The following is a 17,574-nucleotide window of genomic DNA, read 5'->3' on the forward strand; positions in this document are numbered from 1 at the left end:
TGCCTCGCGCGAAAACGCTCTATTGGCGCCGGCCCACGGCTCCGCCAGCGGGCGTTAAGACAACGGTCACACGGAGGGAGGAGGGACACGCGATCCGCGCCATCGGCAACCTGCATGCGTGAGCGCCGGAATCCCGCCATCGCGTGCATTAATGGCAGCTGCAGCCGACGCGCGGAAGCGTGCATGCGAGCGCGGGCGGGCTCCGATCGAATTTAGTCCCGTTCGGGCACCGGAGGGGGGTCGCCAAAGGTCAGCTGTTTGTGGGTGAAGGACAGGGTAATTGTTGAGCACGAAAGGTGAACGGCCTCATCAGTCCATTCTCTTCCCTCGTTGTTTACACCGCGGCTTTTTTCTTTTTTTTTAGGGGGGGGGGGGGGGGGGGGGGGGAGACGTGGTAGCCCATCCTGTCCGGAAATATCGCCCTGCAGGTCCTACGTCGGTACAGTGCGGAGGAAAACGCGAGGGATTTCTACTAAGGTAAAAAGTTTGTACTACCAGGCTGCTTAACCGGCGATTTCTACAGCGTTTGAGAAGTCTGGGATGTTGGAATGGTCGGTCGCTGTGTAACATTTCACACGGCTGATGACTATTCTTTGGCGCGCTCCTTCACTCGCACGGCTATGAATCGTGTGCTAAAACGCAAAACGCATGCCTGCTCTAGCAACGAAATCATACATGTAAAGAGAAGCTGCAGTCAGATACAGTTAAAGAACGCAGCGGCACCTGCCCCTGAAAGGAGGCTGTGCACCCAATGGCGTCGGCCGATTGTCGTGACGTTGTGGTTAGTTCCCTTTTATCGGCTAGTGTGGTATCGCAGGTCTCGGGCAGGTGATTAACGACGACGTCATGATAATAGGCCGACGCTATTGGTTGGAGGGCCTCGTTCTTGAGTTAAATGGGTGAGAGAGAGAGAGAGAATTCTTTTGTACGACGCATAGTGTGGAATATATCCTGCGCCAGGGTCACCAAAGTCAACTGGTTTGTCAGTTGGCTCGAGACTACCCAGGCCTGCCACGCTGGGGGAGAGGAGCATGGGTAATGGGACGCATTATTTGATACACACCAATTTGATGCACGCTATAAACGCAAATATACTGGTTGTATGCCTTCACAACTCATAGATGGTCTACTAGAGGCTCTCACCAAATTTCGTCCGCACACAGTCACACTGATGTGGATTCCTGGTCACGCTGGGATCCCAAGCAATGAGGCGGTGCACCGCCTCATTGCTTGCCGCGAACTTGCCGCGAACTTCCACATTGCCGCGAACTTCAACACCTGGCGCTTGGCATCACCTGGCCTTGCCCACCAACGTGGGACGCTGCTCTCAATTACAAACACGAAATAAATCTCCCTTAAGACAGCATTACTGAATATTTTCGTATCCTTCCTGTCCCTGACAGATCGCCCCTCCGCCCCCCCCCCCCCCCCCCTCCCCCGTTCTTTCCCCTACTGTCTCCACTTACCCTGCATATCACAACCGTCCCGAACCCTAAGCTGATCTTGAGTTCTATCCGACTCCAGTGAGCATTAAGCGCTAAAAACTGTGCGTGGTCCTGAAGCCTTCGAGGCCATGGTTTGAGAAGCGTGCATCAAGCAGTTGCAGTAATAACGTATTGCTCTCTTTCTCGATCTGCTCACATGAGGCGGCCTTCAAGAAACAGGCGCTTTGTGCCACAGTTTTTGGCATGCGCAATGTTAAAACCAGCTGACATATATTGCCACGCTTCTAGCTGTGATATTACTCTAATGGCAAACGCAGACAAACATGGCGCTGGGAATAACCAAGTCATAATGGATACTGGTGAATTCATAACCTGCATGCCCATTTACCTGCGCAAGGAAAGAAAAGACACCAAAACAAGTCTCAAACGATTTTTTTTTCTTCTCCACGCAAATAAAGGGTTTCAAGGAACGAAGCTTTTCCTTTTTGCTCCAGTAGCAGCTGCGTTATTACTCTAGGTAATCTCAACTCGTTCCGAGGCGCGGAAGCTGTTCCGAGCAACTCCGTGCGGACCACCGCCCTCTTAATTCAACCTACTTCGTACACTTCCACGGCGTCCCTGCTCCGCACGGGACAGCCTGCGGCCTTAGTCGTAATTGTGCCGCCTAAGAGCAGCGCGTCATATGGGCACCCGACCACAAGTGACCGACCCGACCACAAGTGACACGTTCAGCGGACCGCACTTACAAATGGAGACAGCTGATGCCTTGGCTCACTGTTTTCGCCTGCGTGCTTTAAAATAACGCGTTTTTGAATTCGATCCCCGGTTCCTTCTTTTCCTTCTCTTTTTATTTCGCTTTCGGTTCTTTTCTTTTTTTCCTTCTTTCGCCAGGAGCAACTGAAGGCAGCACAATAGGCATTGTAGTACAGCAGCATAGTATTATATATATACACGGGGGCCCTACAGACTCCCTCCAGTGCGGTGCATGCATGTACTCCAACCTCATGCTCCGCGGGCTGATTCATCATCTGAGCGGGCGGCATCTACGCCGGGCAAGAGAAAAGCAACGGCTCGGGGAAAGATCTGCCGGCAGAACGGCGCTGGGGGCGCGCGCTACGCGCCGGCCGCGGCAGCACCCGCGCAACAATAACACGTCTTCGGGGTGGTCCGGCAGAGAGTCGCAAAGGAGACGGCGCAATTATTGGCGTCTCGGGGATTTCACTTCCGACCAGGCGCGCTGGCGCGATGGAAAATAAAGAAGAGAGAGACGCAAAAGGAAAGAAAGAAAACTGGTTTATTGGGGCCGCTCCTCCGCATACGCTCGTCGATCGGCGCGGACTCGCCGCGCCAGCAGCAGTCCTGGCGGCGGCTGCAGGAGCGTATATACCGGCCCCCGTGCCACGTGCGGCGCGGGGGTCTGCGATCAGTCGGCCCATATCGCCCCCTTGTATCGGTGCGCGGGCAGGGAGCCGTTAATGAGCTCCCGCCGGCCACAAGGAGCACGCAGCGGCTATCGCGAAGGGGCTTGTGCGCGCGCGGGATGGATGTTTATGCCCGCACGCACGGGATGCGTAATCAGACCGGCTGAGAACATGGCTCTTGCGCGCCGGCCGCTACCGTTCGTTAATAGATGGGGGGCCACCGGTATTGCACCGTATCGAGAGGCCGTCCATACATCGCCGTCTCAATGAGCGCGTCCTCCCCCTCGTTGTCCCTAACCACGGCGCGCGCGAGCCGCTCTTTGCGGAAGGGCAGCGCGCGCATGAAAGGCGGTCCCCGCTTTTCGACACGTACAAATGCGCCTGCCGACTTGACGGTGTCTGGTCGGAGCCTTTTAACGTGACCTCCTTACCGAGGCTCTTTTACCTGAAATGCGCTTTCCAGAGGGGGAGTTGCGGAGAGGGTGGGCTCCTGACGCGACCATGTGTGTCACGGAGTGAGAGAGAGAAGGTTGCCGGACCACCCTTCCGCCGTTCCTTTCCTTCTAAAGAAAGAATAATATGAAGGTCACACGCTGCCCAGGACTTGTTTGCGCAAAACAACACGGGAAACACACGGCTGCATAGATGGCATCCGATTGTGTCCAGCGCGATTCGTTAGTTTCTGTACATCATTTCCCCGCTCAGACTACGATGCCGGGAAAATTCCACACCATTTTTCGCCGACACGTCACTCAGTTTAAAACGAAAATAAGAAACTGATCACTGCAGTTAACATGAATGCTTATCAACGCAGGAATGTTTAATGCGCTAGGACTAGAGCTTCCATTCAGCCGCTTAGTCGTTGTCTGTGAGATCCCCCTGTGTGGGCAGGTTGGGGTGACGTCACAATATCACGTGACTTAGCGGGCCACCTGCCACCTAGGTTGCATCTCAGGGGATTTTGGTGCCCTATCACAAGAGCCCCCAGTTGCCGATTACGCCGTTGTTTTTCCGGTCCCTCTGGGACTTTAAAAGAGCTGGGCGGCTGGGTGCGCCCGCTTGGGTGACAGGTGTGCCGCCTAGGTCGCGTGACCTTGCGACATCATTACAGCCTGCCCACCGGACTATAAGCGAACTGTCTACCGGGGCAGGTGGCAGTTCAATTAATGATCAGTCAAGAGAAATTTCTCGGGAAGAGCAAGCTGGTTCTCGCAAGCCCCACCGGTGACAGCACCTGCCATCGCAGGGCAGTGGCGTACCGCTTAAGCGCTGCGCCAGGGGTGGAATGAGGACTCCCAGTGATCTATGAATGTACGGTAGAGCATGACCAATGAGAGAAAGAAAACGGAAGTGCTAGCGCTCCTAATTCGCATCACTTAATGCCTGCTTCTTTTATTTTCGCTTCATTTTTTTTCTTTTGCATAGAAGCTTCCCGCGATATGACAGCAAGCCGTCTTGAGGAGAGGACGTCGGTCGCGTCCCGCCGCTCTCTTCCGCATCCGCCGTATCCCCACGTGCGCCCCGTCCTGCAGTATTCCTCACGGCTCTCGAGCGGACGCGTGGAAAGGTCCTCGCGCTATTGAATATTCATACGACATCTCACAGAACGCGTGCGCGCGCGCTTGCACAAGCGGTGCTGACGTGCCTGTGCCGCGGCAACGACTCGTGTAAGGAACTCCCCAGCCGCCAGTCCCTTCATTTCCGCGGAGACAATGCCACCAAATTGCCGCGCATGCACGCGCACGCGCGGCCCGTGCTTGTTGGTTCGGGTCGCTCCCCACCTTTCGCCCGCTGGTCTTTTTCTTCCTAGCGCCCGCGCACCACCCGCGAAGGAACACAGAGCCACGCAACGGTGTGTCATTGTCGAACAAAGAAGAAAGCGCGAGGCTCTCGCTTATTATGAGGAATGACGGCCCAAGACAAAGTCGCTGGGGAGTCAAAAACCTGCGGAACGCCACGAAGTGCAGTGTGGGCTTTGGGCATGCGCGGCTCTGTTGGCGAGAGATCTGGTGTGTGTGCTTGCTGCAGGTTTCCATTTTTCTCTTGCTAGCTCGCGTGGTACTCGTAATGCATTCATACGCGCGTAACTTGCGCACGCCACTTGCGGCTTGATTATCTGCTCCCATGTTTTTTCGCCGTTACGAGCATATACGTATAATCTTGTCGTGAACCCGAGGCTCTATCGGCGAGGATGTGGCTTATGTGACCTTGGTGCGCAGCATGACTCCGAATTAAAGCTCCGTCACCTCAGCATGACAACGCTAAGACCACACGATACCACCCTAGCAAAAAAACACTCATTGCGTTACTTTTGGGGCTCAGTTAACAACATTTACGGTTTCTCAATACTACGGCTAATCGTGACCTGATAATTCAACCTGCCAGCGTGTTTATCGCTTAATTCTATTTTTTTAGCTGCTCTGACAAAAACGGCGCTCGCAAACGTCTCCCCTGTGATGAGTCAAATGTATAACAGGTATTCGGCACAATTTCACCCTCTCAGCAAGGCACGATCTTCCTTTTGCGGGCGTATATACCGCGGAGAGCAACGAACTCGGCTCTCCTGTCTCCTCTCTGGGCAGTTCGTTAGCTTTTCCCGTCCTAACGCGAGGGGCCGCAGTGCACCGCGTAAGCCGGAGAGAGGGATACAGGGGGCGTGCTACCCGTGGTGCTCGCAGGCATTTTTCTCGAACTTAGTCGGGGCAGTTCTAGATGAACTCGGACGAGGAATAAGAAAATAGCGAGTCATCTCTCCGTTGTATTTACGCTACACCTCCCTCCACCCCACACACACACACACACGTACACAGAGACTTTTTTTTTCGTTATTCTGCCGAAAAAGACCCCTGCCCGGCGACGCTCGGTACCATGCTCCATTTTTCGGAGCGCGCGAAAAAAAACGGCTATTCAGCAGCAGCAGCAGCGGCCGCGTGTAAAAATGAGGCGCCCGTAAGATTGTTAGCAATTTCAGCCCGTCGCTCTCTTAATATCAGGATGACTCCGAAATGGCGGGCCGGGCGCACCCGAGTTTTCCTTGACGAGCAGCGCCGGACGCTCGTGTATATTTATATATACGTGTGACCTGCAGCGGGGCGCCTGCGCACGCGGCGGCGTCTGAGCCGTTGCTCATCGCGAAGCTGCTGCTGCTGCTGCTCGCGCAAAGGCTTGGCAAGTGGGCATGCGCACTCTTTTCCCGGCCCAAATCCACATGCTCCATGCAGGTGTGGTCCAGCGCGCTGTGGGGGTGCACAGCAGTATTCACTATGCGTGCCACAGAGCGCTCTGCCATCACACGGGTGCGCCAGCGCTACTTTGGGGACCACCGAAAGTGCGCATTAATATGGGCCAGTGGAGAATTATTGCGCGACCACTGTCGCCTAGCCCGCAGTAAACGCTCTTTTCTCGGCCAGAAATCAATCGGACGCTCGGAGGCAGTTTCCGCGTCGCCGAATCTCCTGTGCGCAATCGTGATCGAAGCAAAAAAAAAAAAATCGTAACCGGCGAACTTTGGAACAATCGGCTTTGCCTTCGACACCCGACCGCCTTCGCCTTTCGAAGGCTGCTAAGAAACGGCTGCGCCGACGTTTTAATTACTGGCGGAAGCAATTGAGAAGCCGCGCAAGGGTGTGCGTCTTTTGTTTTTGGTGAGCAGTGGCTGTCAGGCGTCGAGTACTGAAAAGCCTCGCGTACAGAGGCAAAGCTCCCCGACCTCCCACGTTGCGCTGCATGACAAGTGGGTGACGACGTCATTTCCGGTTATGCTAGGACATGGCTGCAACGCGCGTCACGTTCGACGATGTCGCAGTCGTGTGCTCACCGAACTGTTTTTGCGTAAAGCAGTTATTTGTGCGGTTCTACGAGGCTCACACCCAGACCGCCGAAGTCTAATTTCTTTTTTTATCTTGCAAGAGATGGCCAGAACAAAAACCGGTGTAATTTAAACTGCTCTTGCTATTGATACGACGTTGCAGATCACATGGATCGCCGAATGTCCTGTAAAAAGTGAAATCCGGACACAACCAATTGAACAAAATGACGATTAAGTTGGCGCACAGCTATGGCTATCAGTCGAAAACATGTCGTCAGAGCATACATCAAGCCCACATACATCAAATTACCGTAGCTGCGAGCTCCTAAGCAGACGAAAGCCAAGTTCATTAGTAAGGTATAATATCCTGTTATGTCGAGATGGCAAGGTTGCAGATACGTCTAGTTCGTGCGCGCAGAGCATAAGTCAGTGCTCGCACGATCTTGGCTGTTGCATGTTGCAGAGCCACATGTCTGAGTCGTTCCCATGTTTGGCGCCAGGATTCGTGCTGTTTCTGCCGCTACAATAAACAGCTCGAACCCTGCAACGCAGTTGCAACGGCGCGAGTATCACGGGACGTCCACGCGTTTGCCTGCGCGCGTAGTGGAGCCGCTGCAGCACCCGCGGCTGTGACAAGAACTCGCGAGCAGTACACGCATGACCCACAGAGGTACAGACTTTAGAGCGCACATCGGCCGTCACAACGCCTCCCACACGCGCGCAGAGCGGTCACCATCGATGACATCATCTCGCCAAGGAAGGGACCCACCGAGTGCGTGCTCAACTCCGGTAGCGCGTCGACACACCGATACACGCGCTCTCGAATTGGTCCGCTGCTACGCGCTCGCAGGTGGCGCTGATGCCCCCCCTCCGGCCGTTTGTTTCTTCTTTTCCCTCCGGTGGGGGGATTCTTTGTGTTCCGTAATAGCCTCGCGTGCGCTGTCCGTGCCGCCGCCACCGGCGCGGCCTCCGCGGTGGCTGCTGCGGTACGGCGCGCCGGGGCAGGGCCGCCCGTCTCGCGGCGGCAGCAGCAGCTACCTGCCAGAAAACCGGAAACGGGGACACTTGCTGCTGCTTTGCTGTCGCGGACTTCCTTCGCGGGGCCTCCTCTCGCGCGCGCCACCCGCCGGCAGCGGCGTCGCGTGTTTGGCAGCTGCGCGCGACAGCGGTGACGCCGCTCTTGTATATCGGTGTGCGCGCGCACTGCCAGCGCTGCAGGTTACGGGCCGCGGGAGCAGCGTGACGCGTATGCCTCTACTGTACAACGGAGCGCACAGTCTGGGAGGGGCAGTGGGACGGCTATAAGCACAGCGCCGCCACAGGTAAAGGCGTGTGACGGCTTTAAGAGTGCCTCCGTCGGTAAATGCTCATTCCCACGAAGACCGTGATTACTGATTTGGACCGCGGACAGCCATGGCCTCGCATCCCAGCTGCGAAACGTCCGCTCGGAGACGGCACGCACTGATGATGGAGGGCAGGTGCTCGTTCAAGGGTTTTAGCGGAGGACCTTTGCAGGTTCGGCGGAGGAAAGTACGATACTTCAGGGAAAAGACCAGCGTTCCATTACTTGCGGATTATTACTTTTCCTTTCAACAGCCGCTTGATATTTGCCACTGTGTGCTGAAAGATGACCATTCTTAAACCTTCGTTTTGTTTTCCCTTCTCGATCTTTTTTTCTTTTTCGTTTTCGAGCAGTAGTTCGATTGCCCTACGAGGTTAATTCCGTTAAGAGAGAAGGTCATGCAGCGACTCGTGGAACTATCGATCGGCAGCGTGTGAATTAGGCGCTCAAATCGAAGAAAAAGTGACAGGCCGCAGCAAGACACGCTCTTTGTAATGCTCGTGTACAAAGTTTACAGCACGGTAAAGGTGCTTGTCAAAGTGCTCAGCATAAACTCCAGTCATTTCTTCCCCGTATTTTGCACAAACAGTTCTCAGTGTTTCATCGAAGGCGCTATCTATACCTTTAACTCTCTCCCTCCGCGGTTTCTTCGCGCGTACTTCTAATGACGTCGCTGTTGCACTCACGAACTTGTCGGCCGTGCGAATGCATCTTTAATCAAAAGAATAGGTCTGTTCAATCGGCAGCAGGCAGGTGCGCTGCACCTTTATCGACGAAGCAACAGAATACACTGGCCAGTTTCCTCTGGGACGTTTGTCCCTGCCTGCTGATTATTTTCTTTCTCTGATTTGCTTCCTTGCATTAGCCTTTCTTGGATAAATGCTCGCAAGTGCTTTGGCCCTCCTCCCTCTTATAATTTTAAATAAGCGCTGTGATTCTGGCGGAATAAAATGGTTACTAGTGCTTTTCGATTGGCACCGTCAGGGGCGGATTAATTGGTAAAATAGCGGGGTGGGGTGCCATTTGAACCAAGTATTTCTTGGGCTTTTTTTTCGTCGAAAAATTTCGGTTCAGCACAGTCTTCCATACATATGAAAAATTTCTTGGCAGCAGCGAGCATTTTGGCAGCAGCGACTTCATATGCACTTCAATAATTCAAATACAAATGAAATGTGCAACAGAATACATACATTGTCTTACTTACTGAGTACAATAGTTAAAATGCAAGTGAATATTGTAATGGAATACACGGACTTCATTCATCAACTTAACTACGCCACAAAAGAACAATGTGCCCTACAATAAAACTACGCAACAAACGAATAAAAATTAGTACCATAAAGCGTTTTACACATGAGATCCCGATAAGAAGGCAAACACACACACTCACTCTGTATGCCCAATTTCACAATTACCACTCAAAATCATAAAACAGTCTTAGAAAATTGCCCAGAAACAAACATGCTGCGCAATGCGGTGCGCGTTAGGGCAATGGAACCAGAAAATTGTGTTTTAATCTTGTTTAATAGAAATGGTACGTTGTACGTTAATGTTTGCAGAAGATAATTAGTGCGTGGCCGCGGTACAAACCATTCCTCAGACGCTCTGGTTCGATATGTGCGAGTTTGCAAAGTAAGAGTACACAGCTCCTTCAGGAACTGCTGGTAAGATACACTTGAGAAGTACAGCAGGTATAGTAGACGGTAATCGTAAATCTGTTGTATACTGACCAACTTGAACTGAGTAAAGAGGTCATGAGTGTGGTGAAAGTATGAAACATTAGCAATGCAACGAACAGCTTTCTTTTCGAGCCTATGTAGTATAGTTATGTTTTTTTTAGTAGTCGTGGCCCAAATTAACGTGCAGTAGTTAATGTGGGACCGAAAGACGGAGTGAAAAACTTCAAGTTTAATGTTAGTTGGAAAAATATCTCGAGATCGACGTATTAAGCCAACAGCGGAAGAGAGTTTTTTCACCAGGCAAATAGAACTTTACAAACATGTAAATACAAACAGCACAATGCAATTGTAAACAATGGGAATCGCAAATTAAAGATTACACAATACTAATGAATACATTGCATGATTTTGCACACAGATAAAAAAGCGGGAAAACAAAGAAAAAAACATATGACAAGGAACACAAAGTAGACTGTACACATTTTTATTTCAAACGAAGGCTACACATTTTTTTTTCTGTAATAAAACACCGTAGTATCAAGGTTATTCTGGATTTTAGAAAGGAAGTGTAAAAGAAAGTCTTGGATTGATGACTCTGGAGGATAAATATTTATTTGGGACGAACTGTTAAGTAAGCGGGGCAATATATGTTCTAATGTGTGCAGGCCGTACTTACGTCGTTCTGTACGCGTTAAGTTCCAAGGATCTCGGTTGTCGGTGTCGTATGCTTGTTCTCGTTGTAGGTTAGCCCGTGCTCGAAAAAAGCATGTATTATTAGGAATTTCTCGTTTTGTAGCTGGTATTATTTTATTATTCAAGGAAAACTGACTAGTGTGGTATAATAGCGATACACGTTCAACTATGCGTAAAAAACTTTTTTGTAGTATGTCTAGCTTTCGCGAGTTTCGCTGTGTTGCCGAGGCCCAGGTTAAAATGCCGTAATTTAAGCAAATATGAAACAAAGATCGATGTACCGTAATTTTCGCATTAGTTGGTAGTACATGCCGATTTCGGTAGACGATACCGATAACTTGTGACAGTTTTGTAACAAGATCACCGATGGGATTCAGGACATCTTTTCGTGGAAAATAACACCCAATGTTTTAAATGACGGTACAACTTCTAACGGAACGGACTGAAGCGAATCTCCCTGGCTAAATGAACCTGTTTATAACGTGTATACTGAAAGTCCCCGCCAAAATAGGCGTGAAAGCGAGGGCTCATTCTGTTGTTTGTTTGTTTTTTATCCGGCTCACTGAAAAAGCATAAATACGGGCACCGTATACCCTCAAAGGGTCCGCGTAACGTGTCTAGTGCTTTGGGAATATCGGGCTCGGGGCGGGCTCCCCTCACTTACCCCGTATGGGGAGTGACGCACAACGCGCTCGCGAGGCCAGCATACAAATAAGGGCCGCGGAGGGAAGCGCGGGCCCAATGGGGACGCTGTGCGGAAGAGGTCCCGCGGGAACGCTTTGGCCACTCGAATGAAAACGCCACGAAGCGGGCTCACATTGCGGGGGACAGATCGCGCGCTGCTTGTGCGGCCGGCATAACTTGGCGCCGCCTGGCTGCGTGCCCGGCTCGGGGAGTGCGCGCTATGGGGCCGAAGCGAGGGCCTCCCCTCGGCCCAGTACCGGGCGTGCGGACGTAATCGATGAGCTAGCCCTCTCTCCCCTTCCATCCCATCATACGCGCGCGCGCACACACGAGGACTGCAAGCGCTCTCTTGATTTGGCTTCCTCACTCTATTATGCGGCGGATCGTCCCTCGGCGACAGACGAGGCACTGATTGGAGGGAACGCTGCCAGATATGCCTACGTAAACCGCTGGTCGTTTTCTGCGGCTTTCCTGGCGTTTGTCAACTTTTTGCCAGCTTTCTTTTCCGCCTCATTCGTTTGTGAGAGAATTACACGGAGAGGCACGAGGAGGCGAATTTGTACCTTGCGCGTAAGGTGCGTGACGTTGGGAGGCATAGGCCTGTTGTTGTTGGTCGTGTACGCCGGCGATGTCCACGTCTGTTTTCTGGCTCCTTACAGTATCCTCGTCGTGATCTTTCGGCTGCAACCAGCGTGAAGTATGAACCAAGTAGCTCAGTTGAACACCCTTTCAGTGTATTCTGCCGTTTCGCCTGCGCCCATGAATGGCAACTATATACATGGTCCGTACGATGGGCAGTGTCGTTCGCATAGCACAAGTCGTGTAGCACATCAAGCTTGCGTTGAATGCGGGGGCTGACTCAGAATGGGAAATTACGGGGCTATGCCTTTAGCATACGTGAATTTCCGTTGAGAGTAATCCACGTTTTCATTGAGACTAGTCCTTCAAGATTCAGGCAGCTCCTAATTGGCCACTTCAATCATTTACAGTAATTTTTACTTGCGCTTCTTCCTCAGTTACCTTGTACCGCAATCCGATTGGCGTGCATTACTGCACTGTTCCTGTTTAGTCTGTATCTGCTACACGTTTTGCCATAGTTTGTTTCGACTTGATTATTCTGATTTGCTATCCTTTTCGATAAACTTGTTTATTTTACCTTTGTCTGTGCGTATGATCGCTGAACAACTCTATCTGCACCGCCCTCCAACCCCCTGTCAATGTAATGTTTCTAACGGGACTTTTAAGAGCAAATCAATGGTGGTTCAAGAACTAACGCCGCTCTACGTTTCGCGGCACTCTTCGTGCTGGTAGAGAATATTGCCGCCCGTAACCAGTGCTTATTTTGCAGCTCCGCTTATTGCTCAAGTCGTTAAGTGCCTGCTGCACGCTGTGTATGTAACTCTATGCGTACTAAGAGCGCTCAGCACAACCCGGCGTTCGTGTGGCAGCCGATAGTTCGAAGTCGACAGCTTCACTAGCAAAACTTTGAAAAATTGAAAAGAAAAAAAGTAAATTTAGTAACTTCAAGGTACGCTTGTCCGCAGCGTATACGGTTGGCCATGTAGCGTTGCGAAGCGCACATTCTTTAATTCCGGGCGTTACATGTCTCGTGACACACATACCAGTACGCTCTGTGGCCGATTGAGCAGATCTCGCAAGCCGTGGGACAAAAGAGAAGGAAAAGAAAGAAGAACGCATGTTAAGTATCAAGGAAACTACGGACCAATGCCGGTAGTATATACTGCAGAGACGAGATCGAGAAACGAACGAGCGCGCAAGAAAAATATATGCGAATAAAAGAACGAAGGATATATGGAATCGGCGGGAAACGTGGCGGCGGCGCTGAAAAATACACCCGCTCAGCGAGTCGGCTTCGTGATGTGGCACCTTAAAATTCCGTCTCGAGGTGAGCACGTAAACGCGCGCGAACAAAAACAAGAGAAAAAAAAAGGGTCAAACAAAACGCAAAGGCCACCACCTGACGGCGGTGCTAGCGCTGACACGTCTCGGGAGTTTTCGACGCGCGGGCGAGGACGGGTGGAGGAAGACGAAGATGTGAGCGTAAAGAAGAGGGTGCAAAAAAATATAATCAAAAGTGCGAAAGAAAAAGAAAGCAAAAAGAGGAGGACACGAGAAACAGGCACAAGTGCGAAGGCACACGCGCTCGCGTCTGATTTGGCTTTCAAATTATCACGCCGAGTGAGGACGGAAGAGAATCCATCTTGGTCTCCAAGCCGGAGAGCTCTCCGTCGTCGCCAGCGCCGAAGGAATGCCGCGCTTGCGGCAGCTCGCCGTGGTGCTGGCTGAAGCGGGCGAGATGGCGACCCCGCTCCGTGCCTCCCCCTCCTCCGCCCGGCGTGCATCGCGCGCATGCTGCACGTCAGAGGCGTCGCCTCGAAGGAAGAAGAAGAGTTGAAGTCGCGCACTCCTAAACACTCCCCGTGCAGCGCATACACCCTGCAACACTGGCTCTGCGCCCTGCCACTCGCGGGCAAAACAGGCCCGCGAAACGATGAGACCGGCGCTATCTGCTGGGGGCGACCTTTTATTCGCGCCTCGCCCTCGCACGCTTATATTCCCTGCTTTGCTGCGCGGCCCCCTTCGATATCGCTGCCCCTTCTCTGTGCGCTTCGCTCTTCCCAGAAGAGCCTGCACAACGCCGCCGCCGCCTAGGGCTTCAGGGCAGGGCATACACTTTTTCAGTGAATTAATTGGCAGCCAGACTCGGCGACGCTGTGCCTCGAGGAAGAAAGAGGTATTGCACCGCTACGCCTGCAACGGCGGCGCCGGCGGCGTCCCTTCTCCTTTCTCGCTGCTGCAGCCACACGAGCCGCGGTGCCCGCCCGCCGCTGGGATTCGCCGCGGTTCCTGGCCGCGCTACAGTCGCCGCTGCCACCGCTGCCCCAGACGGGCGCCCCCGAGGGCTGCGGCTGCCGCGGGGATAAACGCACCTTGCCCCTTCCGGCACCCGGCCGTTCCTGTAGCCCCCGTAATTGTCAATAAGTCGGCGATAGCCTGTAATCATTTTTCGCGACGCAAGCCGCGCACGAGAAAGAGTAAAGAAAAACGGGAGTGGAGGGTTTTAGTGCTAAGAGTACGACCGGGCCAGTGAGAGCTACTGGAAGGCGATGGCGCGTCTGCGGAGAGTTTGCCGTCTGCTCTCTATGATACACGTACTGCCGATATATACACTGTGTGCCTTATGATAAACGCAGTAAGGCCGGTCTTTGCGACGACGTCGATGCTAACACATGCGTATCAAACGATTCGTTATTATTATACGGACGCGCACATTGACTGGTAATTCCTTCTATCATTCAATTAATCGCCATTTATAGGCGAAGTGATCGCATCTTACTAAGCTCTTCATGCTCGATTCATGAAACCAGCGCCAGCTGTGCCGAATTTCTTTTAATTCCACGTTGTTATAGTGGGCGCAGACGCCGAGCCTTCGATGGCGGTCAAGATTCAGGCACTGTGGGCGCTCAGCAGGGTGTATAACTTTACGCGAAGACTTTGAGCCATACGTGACGCGATGCAACCGAAATTTGTCAATAACCTTGACTACCGAGTAAATAATGATGTCAATGGAACAATCAGCTGCTGCGTTTGGATCGTGAGAAATAGATGTCTTCACCGAAGTTACCATACTCATATGCATGTTGCTGGGAATCAGAATTTGTGACAAAGAGAGTACGCATCTTATCGTTGTGTTCATTTACGCAAGCTTTTAAGGGAGCCGTTGGGAAGACGAGCTTGAAATGTAGAGCTGCAGCGATACCTATTTACCGCTTAAGACTGTTGTGACCCCGCACCGTTGTGCCCATGGGAACTGTCCGCGTGCGTACAATGTTACCGCTGTCAAGGTCATGAACGATACTTCAGGATCGAACGGGACATTGATCTTTTCGATGGCTAGCCCGAATGCGAACCTGATGTTCCCAATATTTTGATACATATTCGATGTACAGTTGGCGGCACTCGTATGATAACTGGAAGAGCTTATCGGATTGCAAACAAACCAACGGGTAGTGTGAAGACTACTAATAACAGGCAGGCGCGCCGACCGTTTTGACCGTTTTTCCGTAAAAAGACGAGGAACGCCAGCGTTGTCCTTCATGAATATTTATTTTTGGTAGAAAAAAAAAAATGTCAACCAAGTCAGCTGCCAAAATACGGCTATATTTAGAGAAAGTGTACGGTGATCGCGCATCATTTGTCTTCACGTCTTTGAGAAGAACCGGTGAAATAGAAATATACTGGCCGAAGACGACACGCTCTGTACACTCTAAACACAAATACGCCGATATGGGAATGGAGAGTGAGTAAGGTGTCTTCTAGCGCATCCCTTTTTATAAAAGAGTGTGCGCTAGAGGACAACTTAGTCCCTTTTTACTTATTTCGGTTTAGAGCGATATAAGCCGGTCTTTACACGTACCGGCGTCAGCAGAACCCTTCCCTTATGAGACACGCCGGAGCGACCAATGGCGCACACAAATTCGTATCGGACTCCATGGCAGCGTGTAATAGGAGTTGAACGCAGTGATACAAAAAAGCGGAAGCAAACAGGTGGAGGTCCAAGCGCGACCATTCGGCAGACGGCCCATACCGTTAACCGAATGTAAATGAGGTATGGAATATGTGGGTTAAGATTTTTTGTTTGTTTTCGAGAAAGAAGCGGACGGTGTGCAACTCGGGTCACAGAAAAACTACTGGAAGTGGAATATTACTTTCGACGCGGTCACGTTAGCTGTGTAAAATCTCAAAATCAGTCGCTGTGGACTTTATTGCAAACAACGGAATGGAATTTCGAGGATTCGCTTTTCTGAACAACTTTCGATCTAAAGCGCGAATGCACCATCTCTTTTTGTTTCAAAAACGTTTAAGGTTGACGAGACTGCTGCAACAAGTAATGAATGTTGAGCGAAAACAGCATACAGACAGCTGAGACAGACGATGTTTCTTCATTCCAAAAGTCTTTGCAACAGAAAAATCTTGCAGCGGGAAGATATGATCGTTCATCAAAGTTTCCTCTGCGCGCGAAGCCTTTTAACTAACGAGGCATCTAGCTGTTACGCACATTAACTATTCAGTAACGATTACTGTCGCGGTCGCCTCGAAAGGGCATAACAAAAAGAACTCAATTCGGGCAGGGAAAGAGAGCCATGACGTATTCGTCTTGGTTGCAACGCCAGCAATTGCTCATGTTATGCGCATAAAAAAAAAAAAATACATTACACTACCGAAGACGTTGTAGCGTTGTCACAGCGGCTGTCAACAACAAACAACCTACGGGAGCACAAGGGGCGGTTCCAATTATTTTCTCGCATGCAGCCCAGCCGTGCGGGAGCGCGGAGGCATTTCATTTGGCGGAGCGCAGTCTGGAAGGGGCCAGGGCGACTAAAAACTGCAAGAAGGTGGACGAAAAGCTGCCAGCGCTGCACACCCGCAGCCATTCGTTATCGATACGTACGCGTTAACTCTGCGCAATGGCGAGCAGAAGCTCGCAGCCACCCGAGGTCAAAGATCTAAGTGGCTTAACGGATGAGGCGTCTTCCTTTCTCAAATAAAGCAGTGGTGACAAGTTAATGGCGGCGCTTTAATCATGCCGCTAGCTCTGCCTTGAACCGACGGCAGGCTTTTTGTTCGGGCTTGTTCCGGCTTCCGTGTATGAACACGGACACGCAGAACGCAGCGCGACACTCGATGGATTTCGGACAAGACATCATTCTTTATGAATGCCTGAACTTCTATGCAACGTCAGACGATTTCTTTCACTTGTTTTACGCTCCTTTGGTTTATTTTGTTCGCGGCGCATTCCACTCCTGCACAGGCTCTGAAACTAATTCCATAAGTTCTTTGCGGGATTTTAGATTACTGTTTCACTTTTTTTTATCGTTCTGTTTCGAGATGGAGCTCAATTCATTTGGGAACTCTCCAACCCTCGTCGTCATCAAGTTCTCCTTGCGTTCTGTTCGTCTAGCTCGCATTCACATTGCTTCTTATTCCTCGTCATTAACGATGAGCAGCCGCATGTCCGGCGTGTTCTTATGTATAGCTACCTGCGTGAGCGCGCTGGTTGCAATAATTGCAGAAGCTTTAGGGTATAATTGTCTTCCACGCAAACAACATCAAAGAGCGCATGAGTCACACCTCCGTGACTCGCTAATTTGTTTTGCCAGGCTGTTGACAAGGTAAGCTGCGGAAACAAAGCGAAAACACTCATAGCACAGTTCTTTGTTCTTTTTTCTGTCACATGCCGAGGAGGAAGGTAAACCAACGTAAGCCAACATGCCCCACAGCAAGTCTTCTGTCCGATTGCTTCACTTGTTGGGTGTTGTTCGGTGGTGAGGAGGTTATGTTACGAAACGGCAGGCGCCTTCCTCTGAACAGCTTTTTTATTTTGGTTGCTGTTGTGCTTGACTCAACATATGTATCAGCAGCGCGAACACCACACAGAAAGAAGAAGGAGAAGAAGGTAAAGAGCGCTGAACTTCCAACT

At 51.4% G+C, this 17,574-nt stretch overlaps 1 protein-coding gene across 7 annotated transcripts in view; it reads left to right on the top strand.

The window, feature by feature from the left end:
• Positions 1 to 17,574, top strand: part of LOC149352183 (paired box protein Pax-5-like) — a 214,924-nt gene that overhangs the window by 14,334 nt on the left and 183,016 nt on the right. The window lies entirely within an intron of this gene.

Source organism: Amblyomma mixtum, chromosome 3 (genome assembly GCF_055824585.1).
Source record: "Amblyomma mixtum isolate Tamu chromosome 3, ASM5582458v1, whole genome shotgun sequence".
In the NCBI taxonomy this organism is placed as follows: domain Eukaryota; kingdom Metazoa; phylum Arthropoda; class Arachnida; order Ixodida; family Ixodidae; genus Amblyomma; species Amblyomma mixtum.